The sequence below is a fragment of the Arvicanthis niloticus genome, chromosome 6 (genome assembly GCF_011762505.2).
Source record: "Arvicanthis niloticus isolate mArvNil1 chromosome 6, mArvNil1.pat.X, whole genome shotgun sequence".
In the NCBI taxonomy this organism is placed as follows: domain Eukaryota; kingdom Metazoa; phylum Chordata; class Mammalia; order Rodentia; family Muridae; genus Arvicanthis; species Arvicanthis niloticus.
The window spans coordinates 26,860,018-26,868,628 of NC_047663.1; the positions used below are offsets into that span (position 1 = coordinate 26,860,018).

An 8,611-nucleotide genomic window follows, 5' to 3' on the forward strand; every position below is an offset into this window, starting at 1 on the left:
CTTCCTCAGTTTCCCATGCTGCCACAAACACACACTCAGCTCAAAAACCCACACCCACCTCCTCTGGAAAGACTGTGTCCCCCGCCCCACGCTGTACAAATCTGGAGCCCATCTTTTTTGCTGTGACCTCACTATTCACGGCTCAGAGAGCCTTCGGGGATCTCAGGAGCCGGATCACAGAGTCCATTCCTTTAGTGGAGAAGCTGTGCTTGAGAGCAGGGGACTTAGGTCCGATGGTGGGAGGCTGGCCTTCCCATTTCAGAAAAGCTTTGGGCTGGGATTGGTGAGCTGGCTCTATATACCTGCTGCCAGGTCTGAGACAAGCTGTCTTCTGACCTTGGCACTGCTGTCCCACGAAAGCAAACAAATACATGACTGAATAAATATAATTTCTAACTATGCTGATGAAGAGCCAGACAAAAAGGAAGCCAGAACTACTTCTCTCTCTTTTGTTTACTTTTTAAACATTTAAAAAACGTAGTGTGTGTGTGTGTGTGTGTGTGTGTGTGTGTGTGTGTGTGTGTGTGTAGGGTGCATATGTGTCATAACATGTCTGCAGAGGTCAGAGGACAACTTGAGGGGAAAGTTCTCTCCTTCCACCATGCTGGCTCTGGGACTAGATCTCCGGGTTATCGGGCTTGGTGGCGAAGGCCTTTACGCACCAAACCGTCTGACTGGCCCAAGCATTAGTTGTTTGTCTTCCTGCTGACTGCTGTGTTCTTTTGTGGAGGTGAGGTGGATCTCGGGGTAGTTTTGAAGCATCTCTCTGACAGCCAGTGATGTTAAACACATTCTCATCCATGTGTCTTGCCATGTAAGCACTGTCTGCTTGTTTCTCTAGTTCATTTGCTGAGTTGGGATGTTCACATTTTTGTGATTTTTTTTTTTTGAGGCTTCTGTATATTCTAATATATTCTCTGTCATCTGTCTCACTAGCAAAGATCTCTCCCATTGGCTGCCTCTTCATTCTTAGGGTTGTTTCGTTTCACTGGGTGGACATCTTTCCTTTCACGACTCCCATTGTCAACCACTAATGCTCCTTCCTTCCATCCTGGAGTCCTGTTCAGAAAGCCCTCACCCATGCTGACATATTGAAATGGAAAGTCCTTATTGCTTCCTGCAACCGTCTCAGAGTTTCCGGTCTTACATGAAGGTCTTTGAGCCATTTGAGCTGATTTTCATATCGGCTGAAGCACAGGCAGCTAAACTAAATCCAGTTTTGCTGCCACCATTTGTTGAAGGGCTTGTCACCTCTCCACTTTACATTTTTGGTGTCTTTGTTGAGAGTCAGGTGGCCCTGGCCTCTGTGTGTTTATAGCTGGGTCCTCTGTCCTACCCCATGGATCTGCGTGTCTGTTTTTATGCCAGCACAGCACTGATTTCGTTATTATGGCTTCGTAGCATAACCTTAAATCGTGTCATTAGGCCTGGCACCATGGAAATTAGTAGGGAGGCCCTCCCAAAGAAAATTAAAAATAGACCTACCAGCTATGCCAGGCCCGCACATTTACCCAAGGACTTCAAGTTGGCAGAGCTCACAGCACAGGTATCAACGACCGTTGCTGTGCTACATACAATGGCTAAGTGACAGAACCAGCCTAGGTGTCATTCATAGACGAGTGGACAAAGAAAGTGCAGTTTGTATACATACTAGAATTTTTCTCAAGCATTAAAAAGAATGGGGTTGCACTGTTTACATAAGAAAAGGGATACGGCTGGAGAGAATCATATTAAATGAGTCGTCGGTCTCAGACAAATGCCACATTCCCTACCATTTGCAGCCTAGACCTTGCAGGTACATAAAACCATATATGTGTAGTTGATTTGAAGGGAGGAGGGAGACTGTCCAAGTGGAGAAAGTCGGGGGGGGGGAGGGGGGCGACGAGAAAGAAGAGCATTGGAGGTAAGTGAGGAGCTACTCTAAGTACGTTATGTAATTAGTTAATTATATGCCTGCATGAAAATAGATTTATGTAACCCTATAATGAACAGAAAAGTCTTGGCAAGAATCAAGTTCTCAGCTAGGTTTTGCCTCCGAGGGTGAGCAGGTGTGCTCCCACCAGCTAAGCAGGGGGAGAGGTCAGGTACAGGGTGTAGCATGGTAAAGTCAGGGAGGGCCTGGTAGGGGCTGCAAATGGCTCAGAGGCCAGGTGGAGGCAGCGAGGGAGGGAGCGGAGCTTGAGATACCATCTAGATGAATGCCCCAAGATCAAATCACTGACGAGATGCACCTTTGGGTGTGTCAGGGACGTCGAATCCAGAGAGGCGGATCCAGAGGGGTTTGACTGAAGACAGAGACTCATCCTGGGGTCCCAGACTGAATAAAAAGGTGAAAAAGTTCTGAGCACAGGGTTCACCCTCCCTGCTTCCTGACTGTGGCGGGCAACGTGGCCAGCGGCCACCCACACCAGCCGGCACAGCTCAGACCCTTCTTCTTGTCACAGACCCCCTCCCCCAGTGATGAACCCAGCTTTCAAACATGAGCCAAAATGAACCCTAAAGTTTCTTTTTGTTAGGGAATTTGACAAAACAACACGAAAAGTAATTAATACAACAGCCAAAGAGAAGCCTGGAGGACCCAGACATGCCCACATCCTGTCTGCACATGTGAGTGTGTGTGTGTGTGAGTGTGTGTGTGTGTATGTGCATGAGTATGAGAGTGTGAGTATGTGTATGAGAGTGTGAGCATGTGAGTGAGTGCATGTGTGATAGTGAGTGTATGAGAGTGAGAATGAGTGTATCTATGAGAGTATGAGTGTATGAGTGTGTGAGTGTGAATGTGTGTGTGAATGTGAATGTGTGTAAGTGTGAGTGTATGTGTGTGTGCACACGCGCGTGCACATGTGTGTGTTTCCATGCTTCCAGGAACCTAGCGTTCCTCTTAAGCCAGCAGCTCTCAACCTGTGGGTCCCGACCCTTTCAAGAATTGTATAGCAGATATCCTGCATATTTATATTGCAATTTATAACAGTTCCAAGATTACAGTTATGATGTAACAGTGAAATAACTTTATGGCTGGGGTCCCACAACATAAGGAACCTTTTTAAAGGGTCACGTCATTAGGAAAGCTGGAGACACTGGGTTGGGCACTATTGCCCCAAACAACTTTATTTTGTTTTGTAGATTTTGTTTGATTGTTATTTGTTGAGACAGGGCCTCCCTAAGCCCAGGCTAGCCTCAAACTCCCAGTCCTCTTGCCTGGGATTTCCATGTGCTGTAAGAATATCTTTCTTCATTATGCCCAGCCGCAAACAAATTTCTTTTAATATGCATAAAGAGAAAATACCCGTACAGATTGAATAATGAATGAACTTTAATGAACAAATAAAGGGATATTTTGTGTCATAAGCAAAAAAAAAAAATCAACATCCCTTAACATAAATAAAATAAATGTAAAACCTTAAGACATCTGTTCTGTGGTGGAGGCAGAGCTGGGAGCTCAGAGCAGGAGATCTCACAGAGGACCAGAGTTCAGTCCCCAGCACCCACCTGACTGATCACATCTGTAATTCCAGTTGCAGTGAATCTGATGGTTTTGCCTCCCCCCACACACACACACAGACACACACACACACCTACACCAAGTTAAAAAATAATAAAAATAAACTCTCAGGTCTGAAGAGTACTATTTTGGTCCTTTGGTCTTATCTTTCCAAGCCTCTGTCTTCTCAATACATAAAATGTGGCAGTAATGGGACCTGCCTTCTTGGTTTGGACAGATAGACCATAAAACGCAGACCGTGTTTCCTAATCTGACTTGGCAAGTCCCAGACAGTAGAAAGACAACTCCATGTACCTGTCCCCCTAGTTGCATTCCCAAATTCTGATTTCCTCTTGCTTGGGATGGTGGAAAGATTGGTGGGACAGACCAGGCAGCATGCACCTCCCCACCCTGAGAGCAGCAGTGGAGTCCTGCAGCCCGCCCTGCAGTGTATTGGATAGAGAGGAGGGACAGAGAGCAGGGACAAAGTTGGCATGGAGATTGCAATGAGGGGAAATATGAGCCCTTTGTGAGGCAGACACAGGAGGCCACACTCATCATCAACTGTGAGTGCACGATTTTGCACCCTAGTCTTGGGAAGTCAGTACTCACTGGGGGCTGTCTTAGCAGGGGTGAGAAGACTCGCCTCCCATCAGCTGGAGGGCCCTGGCAGGCAGGTGCTGAGTCTGCAGGAAACGGGTGTTGGCAGCCACACTCCTATGGTGACCCAGGGCCATCAGAGGCAGAAAAGCCAGGTCTAAGTGACGGTGTCCTCCCCGGCCCTGCCCCTTCCTTCCTGGGGTCCCTAAATTCCCTCTGCCAGGTCTTGGAAGGGATTTGGAATCCGATGGTCCTAGATGTCACCTGAGCAATAGAAGCCCCCGTCAAGGCTACTCTGGGGAGCCCTCGTGATCCCAGGATCCCATGGGAAGTGTCTGCTGCTTCCCTTGGCCATCATTCAAGAATGCCCAGCAGGACCCCACCCAGAAGGGCTTCTCAGCTTGCTGGCAGAAGCGCGCCTATATGCAGGCGCAGTTATTCTTCCTTCGCTCGCCAGGCGTCGCTACAGGCCTAGAAATGGAAGGTGCAGCCAGGCGTTCTGCACTCCTGGGGAGTGGCCCGGCGGAATTGTAGACGCTACTGGACTGAACTGGCAGGTAACAAGAATCGATCTGTGGAAGGGGCTGACACTTGGAGTTTTGGCAATGGTGTTCAGCGGAGATCCAAAGAATCCCAAGCCCCTGAATTCGGGCCGGTTTGGCTGCTACCCATGAGGCAAATTCGACGGTCCTGGGGACTGGAGAGCTTGAGGAACCTGGGCGCCCCGCGCGCGTCTCTTCGGAAAAAAAAAAAAAAAAAGGAAGCAGAAATTCTCGCCGCAGGTGACCCATTTCACTATGATGACCTTGAGGCAGTTTTGCGCTCCCAAGATGTACGACCTGCCTCTGTCCATCCACCGTCTTCCCTATGACCAACCACTGACAACACTGCCTCCCTATGAGCTCTTAGCACAGCAGTGACATTTGGAAATCTGTGCTTGGATAACACGTCTGAATATTACAATAGCTAGTAATCGTTGAGCCCATCTGCCCGACATAGTTATCAGCACCATAAAGAGCGCAGAGGTGAAATAACCTGCCAAAGATGGTGAACGAATTCAGACTAGGGACCAGGTGATTTGTCCCCGGAGCTCAAATGCATCACAACCCAATTCATACCATTTTGGGGGACATGTAGGGCACAGGAGTTCATGGAACCTAAGCTGACCTCAAATTAGATATGCATCTGAGTATGATCTTGAACTTCGATCCCCCTGCTTTAACCTTCCAAGTGATGGCCGTTCATTTTTCAGTCTATGAGGGGCACTGAGCAGGCACTGCGCTGCAGTGTCCTGTGCAGGGTCCTTGCCTTCCCCGCACTGCCCACCAGGTGGCGCACCGACGCCACTTGTATCCTCGTACCACACCCCCGCTCCCTCTCACCATCGCCTCCTGTAATGTTCTCGTTAACCATGGTGACTTGGGTCCAGCCGACAGGTGGCTGAGGGGCTTGCCACCGAAGGTGATGCAGGTGTTGGCTCCTGGCCAGATGCCTATTTTCTTCCTTTCACTCTTCACCTCCCAAGATGCTGAAATGTAACCGCAAGGAACCCTAGCACTCCTTTTGTTCAGTTTACAAAGCACTTTCTACAGCTACATCCAGACACAAACAAAAGACAGGGAGAGAGAGGCTGAAGCTCTCCACATCGTCAGGAAGCCGTGATCCAGGAAGAGGAAAGACCAACTAAGATGGCGAGGGTTGGGCCTCAGAGCCAGATACCTAACGAGAGCAAATAGACTACGCTTTTTTTTCCAGGAAAAGGTCCCTTTGGGTGGTGAAGGCTTAGAAGCACTTAAAGTAAAATGCACACACACACACAAGCATGCACACGCACGCGCGCGGGCACACACATACACACACCCTAGGACCTAAGGCATGCACAGTTTGGGACTTTAGCAATCTCCCTCGAAGCATTCTAAGCCAAAGGTCCATCACCGAGGTACTCTTTCGCTTTCATTACTTCCTACGAAATAGGCTTTGTGGCCCTACTGCGCACTAGTCCTGTCGCTCTGCACTTTGTCAGCAATCCTCACTCTCCCTCAGATGAGCCTCCAGACTCACACACATACTGGTTTGCCCTCAAGTGTCATCTGTTTTCATAGTACCTGAGTCCCAAGTACCCACGGGTGCTCCCCACACCTGTGTTCTCTAAGGCAGAGCCACCCTCTCCTGTCCCACAGCACCTTCCACACAGCTCCATGTGTCTGACCTACCATCATTGGTTGCCTGGATCCCCCAATTCACTCATCTCTCAGCTCCACCCCTCACAAAGACTGGGGTGTTCTTCGGGTGCTGTCTCCAGAGTGTAAAGCAGACAGGAGGACTCATGAGACACCCACTGCAACCTCACCCCCCATCCCCCTCTACCCCCCACCTCCCCGCACGTCCCCACCACCCCCACCACCCCCTCCCCGCCCCAGTCTCTTCTTCCCTTGGGCCCTTCTCCCTGTCTTCGGCACACTTGTCTTCTCCAGCTCCTCTCTTACTAAGGCTTACTAGGCTCAGGAGATTAATACTCCATCCATTTGCCTAGAAGACCCACCCCAGCCCTCTGGCAGCCCCAGGCCCTCTCATCCTTTGGGCTCCAGGTAAATTAGGACCTGTCTCCCTCCCTGTCTCTTGAAATTTGTGCTGTGTGCTAGCATCCCAGAGTCTGGGCCTTCCCCTCGTATGTCTTCCACATCTCCCTCCCAGCTCACAGTCTCCATGCAAATGAGGATCACAGTTGCCTGTCCAGAACCATACTGCACACCAGCCAGGACCGGACATAAAAGTAGACACTTGATAACTATTCATGGAACAAATGGCTCTTTCATCCGGGCCCCCTCAGAACCCCACTCCTGGGCTCTCTTTCATCTGTGGCTTTTCCTCGATCTGCTTCATCTGCCTAGAAGGTTCTTTCCTTCCCCTACGGCTCCACACTTTTCCACTCATCTCCCTGGGATCCACACTCGCCCCCTATTTAAGTTTGGTTTTTTTTTCCCTGGGCCTCCCTAATGCCCAAATACATAAATCTCTATTCAACTCTTTAAAATTGCAAATTGCCAGCTAACCCGGAGAGATTGCTAACAGTTAGGAGCTAGCCTCTCCTCTCCCTCAGACCACTCCAGACAGTGAGTTTAAGGGCAGCCACTGTCTGTCTGCCTTTCAAAAACAGCCAGAAACTCTTATCTCCCATCCATCGGCTGAGAGCAAATCAGGGGCCCACTGTGTTGTTTTGCTGGGGCTGCTCTGGGGAGCCAAGGAGAAACACACACAGGATTCTTCCAGAAGCAGGCACGAGCATGAGAAAGTGACCAGGAAATGCTTGGCAAGGAACATTTGGGAGCAGAGGGGGCTGGGAGGTTTCAGGCCTTGGGCACTAAGCCTCTTCTCTTCGCTGAGTACCTATTGTGTGCAAGGGATGCTATGGAAAGGACTTGGGATATACAGAGATGTGGCCCCGAGTGACAGACACACCTTGGGACTCACCACTGTCATGGTGCTTGGTACCCAGGGGCACTGTGTCTATGGCCTGCCTTCCCTCTCTCTGCTAAAGGGCTTTCAACACACTCAGGCGTCTTTTCGCCATCCCTTGTTGGCATTCCTTTGTTCTCTTGTGCTGTGGATCCATTCCCTCCCTTCCAACATTCCCCACCACGGAACGTTTCCTTCCTTCTTTCCTTCCTTCCTTCTTTCCTCTTTTCTCTGTTTCTTTCTAGACAGGGTTTTACTATGTAGATCAGGCTGGTCTCGAACTCATAAAGCCCTGCCTGCTTCACCCTCCCAAGTGCTGGGATCAAAGACATACACGCCCAGTCTTCCTTCCTACGGCCTCAGGTATCCCAGGCTGACTTCATAATCACTATGTAAGAGCTGCAGAGATGGCTCAATGATTAAGAGCAGTGACTGAGCCAGGCAGGGTGACATCTGCCAAAGCAGCGGGATCTCTGAGAGTTTGACGCTAGTCTCATCTAAATCAGGAGTGCCAGGTCAGCCATGGCTACGTTGCAAAACATTGTCTCAAAAAAAAAAAAAAAAAAAAAAAAAAAACATCAACAACAAAACAGAGGATGCAAGTTTGATTCCTGGCACCCACACAGCAGCTATTCCAGGGGATCCAACTGCTTCTTTTGGCCTCTATGGGCACAAACATGGTGGTGCACATACATTTATGCAGGCGAACGTGAACAAAAATAATAAACCAATAAATAACAAGATAAAAAAAGGATCCTTCAAAACTCACTATGAATTCATGGTTGAGGGTAGCCATGAGCATCTGACCCTCCTGTCTCCACCTTTCCGGTGCTGAAATTACGGGTGTGTCCACCATATCTTGTTTTTTTTGTTTTTTTTTTTTGTTTGTTTGTTTGTTTTGGTTTTTCGAGACAGGGTTTCTCTGAGTAGCCCTGGCTGTCCTGGAACTCACTCTGTAGACCAGGCTGGCCTTGAACTCAGAAATCCACCTGCCTCTGCCTCCCAAGTGCTGGGATTAAAGGCGTGCGCCACCACCGCCCGGCACTATATCTTGTTTATGGGGTGCTAAAGGCG

General features: G+C 49.3%; 1 long non-coding RNA gene across 1 annotated transcript; it reads right to left on the minus strand.

Annotated features, from left to right (window-relative positions):
• Positions 1-3,293: 3,293 nt before the first annotated feature.
• Positions 3,294-6,430, minus strand: LOC143442691 (uncharacterized). The gene is made up of 2 exons (XR_013111081.1): positions 5,464-6,430; positions 3,294-4,817 (listed from the first exon to the last, which is right to left on the minus strand). It is a non-coding gene; the product is annotated as an uncharacterized LOC143442691 (long non-coding RNA).
• Between the last annotated feature and the right edge of the window lie 2,181 nt (positions 6,431-8,611).